The 11,455-nt window shown below is 31.2% G+C and overlaps 1 long non-coding RNA gene across 1 annotated transcript; it reads right to left on the bottom strand.

Moving 5' to 3' along the window:
- Positions 1-8,954: 8,954 nt before the first annotated feature.
- On the bottom strand, positions 8,955-11,181 carry LOC107913336 (uncharacterized). Its single transcript, XR_001688478.2, has 3 exons — positions 11,038-11,181; positions 10,652-10,949; positions 8,955-9,442 (listed from the first exon to the last, which is right to left on the bottom strand). It is a non-coding gene; the product is annotated as an uncharacterized lncRNA (long non-coding RNA).
- Positions 11,182-11,455: the final 274 nt, after the last annotated feature.

The following is an 11,455-nucleotide window of genomic DNA, read 5'->3' as shown; positions in this document are numbered from 1 at the left end:
CCTGACAACAATAACTTGTCACCCTAGGTTGCCAGGCGACAATGGCTTACCACCCTATATTGTTCGATAATGATGGTTTCTGATTTCATTTATGTCATCTCAGATTGCCTGGCAACGACGACTTGCCACCACAGGTTGCCCGACGATGATGGCTTACCACCTCGGATTGCTCAGCAACGATGACCTGCCATCCCGGGTTGCCTAGTGAATATGACATTATCAAGACTAGTCCACTAGCAGGTCGATCATCTCCATATCTTATCGAATGACTCAAATCAATACTGTTAGAATTAAGTGACCCAAATTCTTATTTAAATAAAATACGATGGAAAATAAAATAAAAGTAAAATCCATATAGAACTAGACTTCTTTTATTTTATTTTTTTTAGAATAAGGTTTTTAAACCTTATTAAACTCCATCTATTTTATATTGATTAGGATAAGGTGTTTCAATCCTACTAGAATATGGCTTTGCAAGCCTATAAATAGACATAGTCTATTCCTCTTGTATTTGATTCAAATTTTTCGACATAGTGAATTTTCTTCTCCTCTGCCCGTGGTTTTTTCCCGAAAGGGTTTCCACGTAAAATTTGTGTGTTCTTTATTTTATTTATTTTATTATATTTTATTTTTCACAAATTGGTATCCAAGCTTCTGGGTTATTCATCTCGATCACGATAATGGCGTCTTTGAAGTATGAAATTTCGCTGTTGGATCGCAACACCAAATTTGCATTGTGGCAAATTAAGATGCAAGCAGTTCTTGCACAGATGGATTTGGAGGATGCCCTGCTAGGGATAGATAAGATGCCTTCGACATTAACAGATGAAGAGAAGAAGCGTAAGGATCGAAAGACATTAACACAATTACATCTGCATTTGTCCAACGAAATTTTGCAGGATGTGATGAAAGAGAAAACTGTCGCTGCATTATGGAAGAGGCTAGAACAAATATGTATGTCAAAAACTCTAACAAGCAAGTTGCATATGAAGCAGCGTCTTTATGCTCATCGTTTGGAGGAAGGTGCGTCTGTACACGAACAATTAACAGTGTTTAAAAAAATTCTTTCAAACTTGGAGGCCATGGAGGTTCAGTATGATAAGGAAGATCTAGGGTTGATTCTACTTTGTTCGTTGCCCCCGTCTTATTCAACCTTTAGAGACACGATTTTTATAGCCGTGAGTCTCTCACAGTTGATGAGGTTTATGATTCTTTAACCTCGTATGATAAGATGAAGCATCTTGTGGTTAAACCCGACTCTCAGGGAGAGGGTCTCATTGTTCGTGGAAGACAAGATCGGAATGCTGATGATGATCGTGGTAGGACATAGGAACGGAATCCTCGTGGTAAATCTAAGGGTAGATCGAAGTCTTCAAACAGAGGTAAAACGTGTAACTTCTGCAAGAAGAAAGGACACATTAAATCTGAGTGCTATAAGCTACAAAATAAGATTAAAAGGGAGGCTGCAAATCAAAAGGGAAAACAACCAGAAAATTTTGGTGAAGCTGATGTTGTAGAAGACTACAGCGATGGTGAACTTCTAGTCGCTTCTGTCAATGATTCTAAAGTAAGCGAGGGGTGGATACTTGATTCAGGCTACACCTTCCACATAAGTCCCAATCGGGATTGGTTTACAACTTACGAAATAGTATCTGAAGGTGTTGTTTTGATGGGAAATAATGCTTCATGTAAAATCGTAGGTGTTGGAACAATTAAAGTTAAGATGTTTGATGGAGTTGTCAGAACACTTAGTGACATGCGGCATGTTCCAAAATTGAAAAGAAATTTAATTTCGTTGAGTACTCTTGATTCAAAAGGGTACAGATACATAGCTGAAAGTGGGGTTTTAAAGATTTCCAAAGGGCCCCTTGTTGTGATGAAAGGGCAGAGAAAGATTGCCAAGTTATATGTTTTACAGGGTTCTACTGTTACTGGTGATGTAGCTGTCGCTTCCTTTTCCTTGTCAGATGATGATATTACTAAACTTTGGCATATGTGCCTAGGGCATATGAGTGAGAATGGCATGGCAGAATTAAGCAAAAGAGGACTTCTTAATGGGCAAGGAATTTGCAAACTGAATTTCTGTGAGCACTGTGTCTTTGGGAAGCAAAAGAGAGTTCGATTCACTAGAGGAATCCATAACACGAAGGGAACGTTGGAGTATATTCATTCTGATCTGTGGGGGCCATCCAGAGTGCCTTCGAGAGGTGGAGCTAATTATATGCTAACCTTTATTGATGATTTTTCCAGAAAAGTTTGGGCATTTTTCCTGAAGCAGAAAAGCGATGAGTTTTTCGCATTTAAGTCTTGGAAAATTATGATTGAAAAACAGAAGGGAAAACAGATAAAATACCTCCGCACAGACAATGGCTTAGAGTTTTGTTCTGATGAGTTTAATAGATTATGCAAGTCAGAAGGGATCATGAGACACTTGACAGTTCGTCATACTCCACAGCAAAACGGCGTTGCAGAACGAATGAATAGAACGATCATGGAGAAGGTTCGATGTATGTTGTCAAATGCCAATTTACCGAAGGCATTTTGGGCAGAAGCGGCCTCTACTGCATGTTTTTTGATCAACCGATCTCCATCCGTTGCCATTGAGAAAAAGACTCTACAAGAGGTATGGTCTGGTAATCCTACTAATTATTCTGATTTAAAGATTTTTTGGTGTCCTGCGTATGCTCATGTTGATAATGGAAAATTGGAACCGAGATCTATTAAATGCATTTTTCTTGGTTATAAAGCTGGTGTAAAAGGGTATAAGTTATGGTGTCCTGAAAATAGAAAAGTTGTGATTAGTAGAGATGTTGTTTTTGATGAAACTGCTATGCTACCTAACTTATCTCTTAAAGACTCTTCCAATAAAGAAAATCAAAAGCAGGTGGAGTATCAGATTAGTACAGAGTCAACTCCTCAAGCCAGAACAAAAATTGAGAATAGAGTTGCTTCTTCACCATAATATTCTATCGCCAAAAACAAAACTAGAAGAGAAATTAAACCTCCAAAGAAGTATGCCGAGGTTGATCTAGTTGCTTATGCTTTAAATGTGGCTGAAGATATAGATGCGAATCAAGAGCCATCTAATTATTCTGAGGCGGTTAGATGTGAAGACTCAGAAAACTGGATGTTTGCTATGTAAGAAGAGATGGAATCACTCCACAAAAACAGAACATGGGACCTTGTGAAACTTCCTAAAGGTAAAAAGGCTGATCGTTGTAAATGGGTGTTTAAAAAGAAAGAAGGGACTCTAGGAGTTGAAGAACCCAGATATAAAGCAAGGTTTGTTGCAAAGGGTTACAGTCAAATTCCAGGAGTGGACTTCATAGATGTGTTCTCTCCAGTTGTTAAGCATAGTTCGATTCGAGCTTTACTTGGTATTGTGGCCATGCATGATTTGGAGCTTGAGCAGTTAGATGTAAAAATTGCATTTCTGCATGGAGAACTTGAGGAAGATATTTACATGCAACAACTAGAGGGTTTTATAGTCTCAGAAAAAGAGGACTGTGTTTGCTTGCTGAGAAAGTCCCTTTACGATTTGAAACAGTCACCTAGACAGTGGTACAAGAGGTTTGATTCCTTTATGACTTCTCATGATTTCAAAAGAAGTAGTTTAGACAGTTGTGTTTACTTTAAGAAAAGCAGTGATGGTTCTTTTGTGTATCTACTTTTTTATGTTGATGAGCCCAACTAAGTGAAGAATTTGAGATGAAAGATTTAGGACCAGCAAAGAAGATACTTGGTATGGAGATTCTCAGAGATAGAAAAGCAAGTAAATTGTACCTAAGTCAGAAAAAGGGTACATTGAGAAAGTTCTTTGCAGGTTCAATATGCAGAGTGCTAAGCCTGTTAGTACTCCTTTAGCAACCCATTTCAGACTTTCATTGGCCTTGTCTCCTCAATCAGATGATGAGATTGAGTACATGTCACATGTTCCATACTCTAGTGCAGTGGGATCTCTCATGTATGTTATGGTTTGTTCACGTCCATATTTATCATATGCAGTCAGTGCAGTTAGCATATATATGACAAATCCCGGTAAAAAACATTGGAAAGCAGTTCAGTGGATTTTAAGATACTTACGAGGCACTACTGATGTTTGCTTACAGTTTGGAAGAACTAAAGATGGAGTTATATGGTATATTGATGCTGATTTTGCTGGAGACCTTGATAGAAGAAGATCTCTCACAGGTTACGTCTTTACAATCGGAGGTTGTGCAATTAGTTGGAAAGCCACTTTGCAAACTACAATCGCTTTGTCTACCACTGAAGCTGAGTACATGGCGATTACTGAGGCTTGTAAAGAAGCTATTTGGTTGAAGGGACTATTTAGTGAACTCAATGAAGACCTTCAAATCAGCACAGTATTTTGTGACAGTCAGAGTGCCATCTTTCTTACAAAAGATCAAATGTTTCATGAGAGAACAAAACACATTGATATTCGGTATCATTTTGTTCGTGATATTATTGCTCGTGGTGATATTGTTGTGAGCAAAATTAGTACTCATGAAAATCCTACAGATGATATGATGACTAAGTTACTTCCTATAACCAAGTTTGAGCATTGCTTAGACTTGGTTGGTGTTCATTGTTGAAGTTAAACCCTTAAGGGGTTTTATGGAAGAGGTGGAGAACTTGTTTATTGAAAGTTCGCGATGAAGAACTTGTTCATTGAGAATTTGTGTCAAGGTGGAGATTGTTAGAATTAAGTGACCTAAATTCTTATTTAAATAAAATACGATGAAAAATAAAATAAAAGTAAAATCCATATAGAACTAGACTTCTTTTATTTTATTTTTTTTAGAATAAGGTTTTTAAACCTTATTAAACTCCATCTATTTTATATTGATTAGGATAAGGTGTTTCAATCCTACTAGAATATGGCTTTGCAAGCCTATAAATAGACATAGTCTATTCCTCTTTTATTTGATTCAAATTTTTCGACATAGTGAATTTTCTTCTCCTCTGCCCGTAGTTTTTTCCCGAAAGGGTTTTCACGTAAAATTTGTGTGTTCTTTATTTTATTTATTTTATTATATTTTATTTTTCACAAATACATTTTCATATTCTGATTTTTATCATCGAAACATTTCTATCCAAATCGTACCCAATAACAAATATAATTTGATCCATAATGATACATTTATTCATTTTGGTATTTATTGTAACATTCAATTTCAATTGTTCCAATTCACTTTACTAACCATTCACAGTTTATTGTAGTAGTAAACAATGTTTGATATTGTAGAAAATACAAAAATTAAGTAAGTGTTAATCCATAGAAACACTTATTGGAACTTGAAATACTCGTAGCTGATTTTCGCTTTCCCCGTTCCTTTTGAAGCTCGCACATCATCTTTAGCTACAAATATTAATGCAACCATGCATAACATTACTTTCCAACTCAATTCACAATCAATTGTAAAGTCATACACATTTTGAAATTTATTCAATTTAGTCCCTAAAAATCGAGACTAACAAAATATTCAATTTAAAACTCAAATATTCAAGCCAATTCCACTATAGTCCTTTTAAGACCTCATATTTCTCATTTCTACCACAAATTACAAAATTTATGCATTTTAGTCTCTGTTGCACAAAACTACAAATTAACTTCGCAATTTAGCCTTTTTTCAATCCTAAGCTTAAAATCTATCTATTTAATACCTAAAACTTCAAAGATTCATCAATGACATCATTCTAAAACTTTAACAGTTCCAAAAGATACTACACGAATTAGCTAAACCTAGCTCCCTTATTCCAAAAATACAAGAATATGGCTAGATTGAACTCACCAATTTAAGCTTCAGTGTCAAACCCACAAGTGCCAATTTTTTTTTATTCTCCAAGGTATGGAGGTTTGGCTTTGAGAAGATGAAGAGAGAATAATGTTTCTCTTTCTCTCCACTAAGTTAAAATAATTCCATAAACTTTCATTTTTTTTTATTTTCTTTTTACTAAAATTTTAATGAAATCAACTCCACTATACATATTGAAATGGATTAATTATTATTTTGACCCTTGCTTCTTGTTTCTAATCAACAATTCTCTATAAATTATACTTTTACTGCTATTACAATTTAGTCCTTAAACCTTAATTAGTCACTAAGTCGATAAAATTACCTATCCAAAACTCAACAAGCCTATAACATAACTTCTGTAAATACTTAATAAAATATTTATAACTTCGATTCACAAAGTCAAGGTCCTAAAACCGCGTTTTCCGAAATCACTAACTTTCGGGCCGTTACATTATAAATATTTTTACTTTTTAATTTTTATCGGTTAACAAAAAATCAAATCTATTTATTTTTTAAAAAAAATTTAATTATTAGGAGTCTTTATTTTTTAAAAAAATTGTACGAAATTAACAAATTTATCATATTATTTTAAAAATTTTTTGTTAACACTTATAATTATTATTTTATGAAGAACATTATTTTTTTATAATTTTTAATTTAATTTAATTATTATATATTATTTAAGTAAGATTATAATCAGAAATTTTATATAAGCAAATAATTTACTTTCTTTTCCACGTCTTAAAAACTGTTAAAATTACTTTTATTTCCTTTCTTTTATTAATTTAATGTTAAAATTACTTTTATTTTCTTTCTTTTATTAGTTTTAGTTATCCAAATAAAAAATAAATATTTCTTTTTTTTTTTGCTTTTCTTTTTTCTTTAACTTTTTTTTCCCTTCCATTCTTTTCCTTTATTTTTAATTAACTAAATATAAGGTTAGATTTCTTGTTCCGAGTTTTTGATTCTCCTTGAAATCGAAGCCAACTTATATAAAACGTGCGGGTTCTCTTGGTTAGCCATAGTTGGGTAGTTCGCTTGTTAGGGTCTCCATTGGGTGGATGAAATTCTAGCTAAAAGTTCTTTCGAGCTATGGGAGTAATGAAGAATACTTGTCTTTTAGAGTTAAAAGTAAGATCAAAAAGTAATTTTCCACCAAAATGTAAAAGTTAGAATTTAGTTACTTTTGTTTTTAGGCTTTTGCATTTGGTCATGAAAATAATAAAAATATTTTATTTATATTAACTATTTGAAAAGTATATAAAGATTAGATTAATCTATATTTTATATATTATTATATTAAATTATTTAAATATTTCATGATTATATTAAAATTTTGAAATGTCATTAAAGTTAATTATATAAATCGTATCTATTATTATATTTAATTTTAAAAAATATTTTATATAATTAATTTTACAAATAATTTATATTAATTACTTAAAATGTATTTTAAAATTTATATTTCATATATCATTATATTAAAATATTTTATATATAATAAATTTTACAGGTAATTTATATTAATTATTTAAAATACATTTAAGATTTATGTTTCATGTATTATTATATTAAATTATTTAAATATCATATAACTTAATTAAATTTTTGTTTTCTACTATCATGTCTAAAAAAACAATTATATTATTTATTTATTTATCTATAATATATATATTATAAGTATGGGTTCAAAGAAAATTTTGAATCTTTATTGTTCATTATATTACTAAGTTGACATTAAAAAATTAAATTTTTATTTTTTAAAATAATAGATTTTTTATTGATCTAAACGATATAATTGATTTGAAATTGAAATCAATTTCCTAAGAATAAGTACTATAATTAATTAGTAATAATATATAAAATCATATAAATAATAATTTTATTTTTTTTAAAAATTATTAGCTTAAATTACACTATTGAGTATATTAATTATTAATAATATATATTATTTTAAATTAATTATATTTTAATTAGCGATACAATTATATATCAATCAAAAGTAAGATATCATTATAAATAATATTCCACACTTAAGCATTTTCAAAAAAAAAAGCTTTAATAACATAGATATTGGTTTTAAATTAGAAAAAAAATAAATATAAAATGTTAAAAATAATTTTAAACATTAAAAAAATATTTTTCTAACATTAAATTTAAAAACGAATAGTTAAATCGTTAATATTAATACATTAAAATTATAATTAATTTTATCTATTATAAGTTTACATGTCCAAATTGAATTAAACTTTAATTTCAATTCTCAAAAAATATATTTTTTATTTTTTGAAATTTAAATTTTAAGATATTTACCTAATATTTCAAGATAGAATTGTTTTATCTTTATTCAAAGGATTAAAATACTATTTCGTACCTAAGGCTCCGTTTGTTTACCAGTAAAATATTTTTCGAAAAATGATTTCTGAAAAATGATTTACTTTTCTAGTGTTTAGATGAGTGTTTAAAATATTTTCTGTTCTTTGGTAGATTTTCTGAAAATATTTTTCGAAAAAGCTGTTTTTACATATATTAATAAATTTATATTTTAAATTGTTTTTACATATATTGCAATGATTTATTTATAAATAAATAAATCAAATTAAATATATAATAATACTCAATTATTAAGCTAAAATATTAACCGTCATAAATTAAGAACAACCAAAATCAAATAAATTATTTCTAATTGTGTTATAAAATAATAAAAAATAAGGATTGAATAATTATAGAAATTAATACTAGAAACCAATATATATAAAACCCTTAATTTTATTAAAATACTCATGTGATATATATATAATATTAATATGTATAGATTCGTGTATGGGATAAACTCTTCAAATACATGGTTCAACATAAGTGTTAGAACATGAATCTTGCAAGAAAAATGAATAAACTCCATAAAGCAATGTTTGATGGAAATTATGACAACTGACCATAAAAGTCCTAGTTAGAATCTTAATTCCTAAGAAAAATGTATAAGAAAATCCATTAAATCAATCTCTTCTTTTCTATTATCTTCTTAAACATATTTCATCTTTGTTTCAATCTTCGGTAGGTACCAAAATTTTGTTCCTTTATGTTCCTAAAGCTCCTGCTATTTTCTTTTAATGGCTGAAGAAAAAAAAGGAAAAAGAGTGCATAAAAACGGAGTTAAAACAACCAACAACAGAGAGTTGAAATTAGATAAGGAAGAGGGACATAAAAATGAAAGGAGAACCTCAATCCAGTTTCTTCATATGTACATTTATTAACATTCAATTTCCTGACCCTAAAATCCAATTGAATTTCTCTTATGGCTCCATTAGTGAGAAGATGATGAGTAATCAACTATTTGATGCTTCCTACACTAAGAAAATAAAGAAGAAAAAGTTTCTCATCTATGTTGTGTACTGCCATATTCTTGATTCCAACTTTCTAGTAAAGTCTTCATCTCTTATGAAGCCACCTTTCAATATGCATGGAGTATCAATGATAGTTACATTAGGAATCTGAGTTTTGTACTGTTCAAAGCATTGAAATCATTCCCTCTATAAGTGTTTCATTTCAAAGAGATGTATTTGGCAGCAGCGGTGTTTCTTTGCATAATCATCTGTCAAATATGGCTTTCATCTGCGTTAGCTCATCAAATATCTTCTCAACTGCAGAAATAAATTATGAAGTAATAAAGAAAACTGCATATTAAAGAAGGCTATGATAACCATGATCCTTGTTTATAGAGAAAGATTGCCTCAAATGATATTAGCTCCCAATTTTCTGATAGTTTTTGTTCAAACTTCACTTAGAATGATGATTGAAGCTGTTGCCTACATTAATCAGTACCAAAAACATGTCATCTACATAAAACCATTATAATTTTGAGTCTGTGCAGATTGATCACTGCAGTTTGGAAAGGCAAAAGTGAATCGTCACATAGAATATTTACACGAGGAAGACAACAGCATGCATCAACCTAGTGGCATATGCTATTTATGCATATATGACATAACTTTTTCCAGTATTGTTAAGATAAGCACCTAGGCATTGCGCCTTAGCATAAAAAACAAAAGCACCTTAAACCCCTTCAGGCCAGGCGCATTCAGTAGGCACAAGCTCGGCACCCCTAGGCATGCACTTTTGTAAGGCAACACACACAAAAAAGAAAAACCAGTTTGAAAAGGGATCCTTCTCAATATTTGAGTATACGATGACAGGCACAAGACCAAAAGAAATCATGCACACCGGCCAACAAAATTAAAAGAAAATTTAGCTTGTTCACTAGACAAATTCGACCAACTTTCAGAGTTTATTATCATAAGTATAAATCTTAAGCTTATTATATATACAAGCACATACTCATCAAGACTAATAGATATACAAAAATGCACACACAATGCTTGTTGCACCTTATTTGACTCGAGCAAAAGTGCTTTTCTTTAGCACTTCGTGCCTTAGTCAATACAAGGGTTCGAATGCGTAGAGTGCACACCTTGCCGTTAACAAAAAGATCTTTGCCATCCATCAATTTGTAAAACCAATCAAACATGGGTACTATTAACAGAGTTCTCTATGTTCTAAGCTAAGAGCCAATACTTTCTTCCTTATACACACACAGAGAAACAATCAACATTCAAACCAACATTCAAAAACATCTAATTACATCAAAAACATAAGCTTGGAATGAATTAGTACGCGTTATTCAAACAAATGTCATCACCTTTCTCTCTTTTTTTTTTCTTTGAATTTAACGATGAGAATCCAAAATCAGCAGATGAACAGGGAAAACTTTGAAAAATCGAATTTATTTTATAGAATTCTCAATTATTTACTCCATTTCAAAGAAATCAAATGTGGGAAAATCAAATCCGAACCTGTAAATGTAAAAAATGAGCTCTCTGTAGAAGATGTCCAGGAACTCCTCTCTCAAGGTTCGAATAGCGTAACCCATATTCACATAATAATACTGCTTCTCCTCTTCCTCTTTGCTGGGCTTCGATCCTCGCTTCACCAGAGCTAAAAATTGTACGTACAAACTCAAGTTTTGGCTCAAACCCGAAACCGTACTGCCGGCATCTTTAACACCGACCCTAACGTAGGTCCTTAACCAAACTTTCTCATCATCATTCTTCGAAATTAGCTCTTGAGGAATTTAAGGCAGGGGTAGGGTACCTAGAAAATTTGCTAAGATATCGAAAAAAAGAAGATAGATAGATAACAAAAATCAGAATAATCAAAGAGATAAAAATGGGTAGGGTACCTGGCAATGGCACTGATTTGCAACCTAAGGGGAAGAGGAAGGGGAGAAGGCGTTTTCCCGTGTTTTGGAAAATGCCTTACCGAAAAAAAAGTGTAAGACATTTTCCCAAAAGAAGACGTGATTTTCCCGTGTTTTGGAAAAGCATTTATAGTGGGAGTTTATTTTTCACCAAACAAACAGCGGAAAATGGCGAAAATATTTTTTAGAAAAGCTTTTACCCCCATAAAACGGAGCTTAAGTTTGGCTTTAATGTTCAATTTGGTATATAAAGTTTTTTTTGTCCCAATTCAGTACTTGAGTTTAACTTGAATGTTCACTTAGGTACTTGAAAACTCGGTACCTAAGTTTAGCTTTAACATTTAATTTGGTACTTTAGTTTTTTTTCTCAATAAAGTACCTAGGTTTTTCTCTACAACAT

This window comes from Gossypium hirsutum, chromosome A13 (genome assembly GCF_007990345.1).
Source record: "Gossypium hirsutum isolate 1008001.06 chromosome A13, Gossypium_hirsutum_v2.1, whole genome shotgun sequence".
NCBI lineage: Eukaryota > Viridiplantae > Streptophyta > Magnoliopsida > Malvales > Malvaceae > Gossypium > Gossypium hirsutum.
Note: the sequence above shows the minus strand (reverse complement) of the source record. Positions and strands in the feature narration are given on the sequence as shown.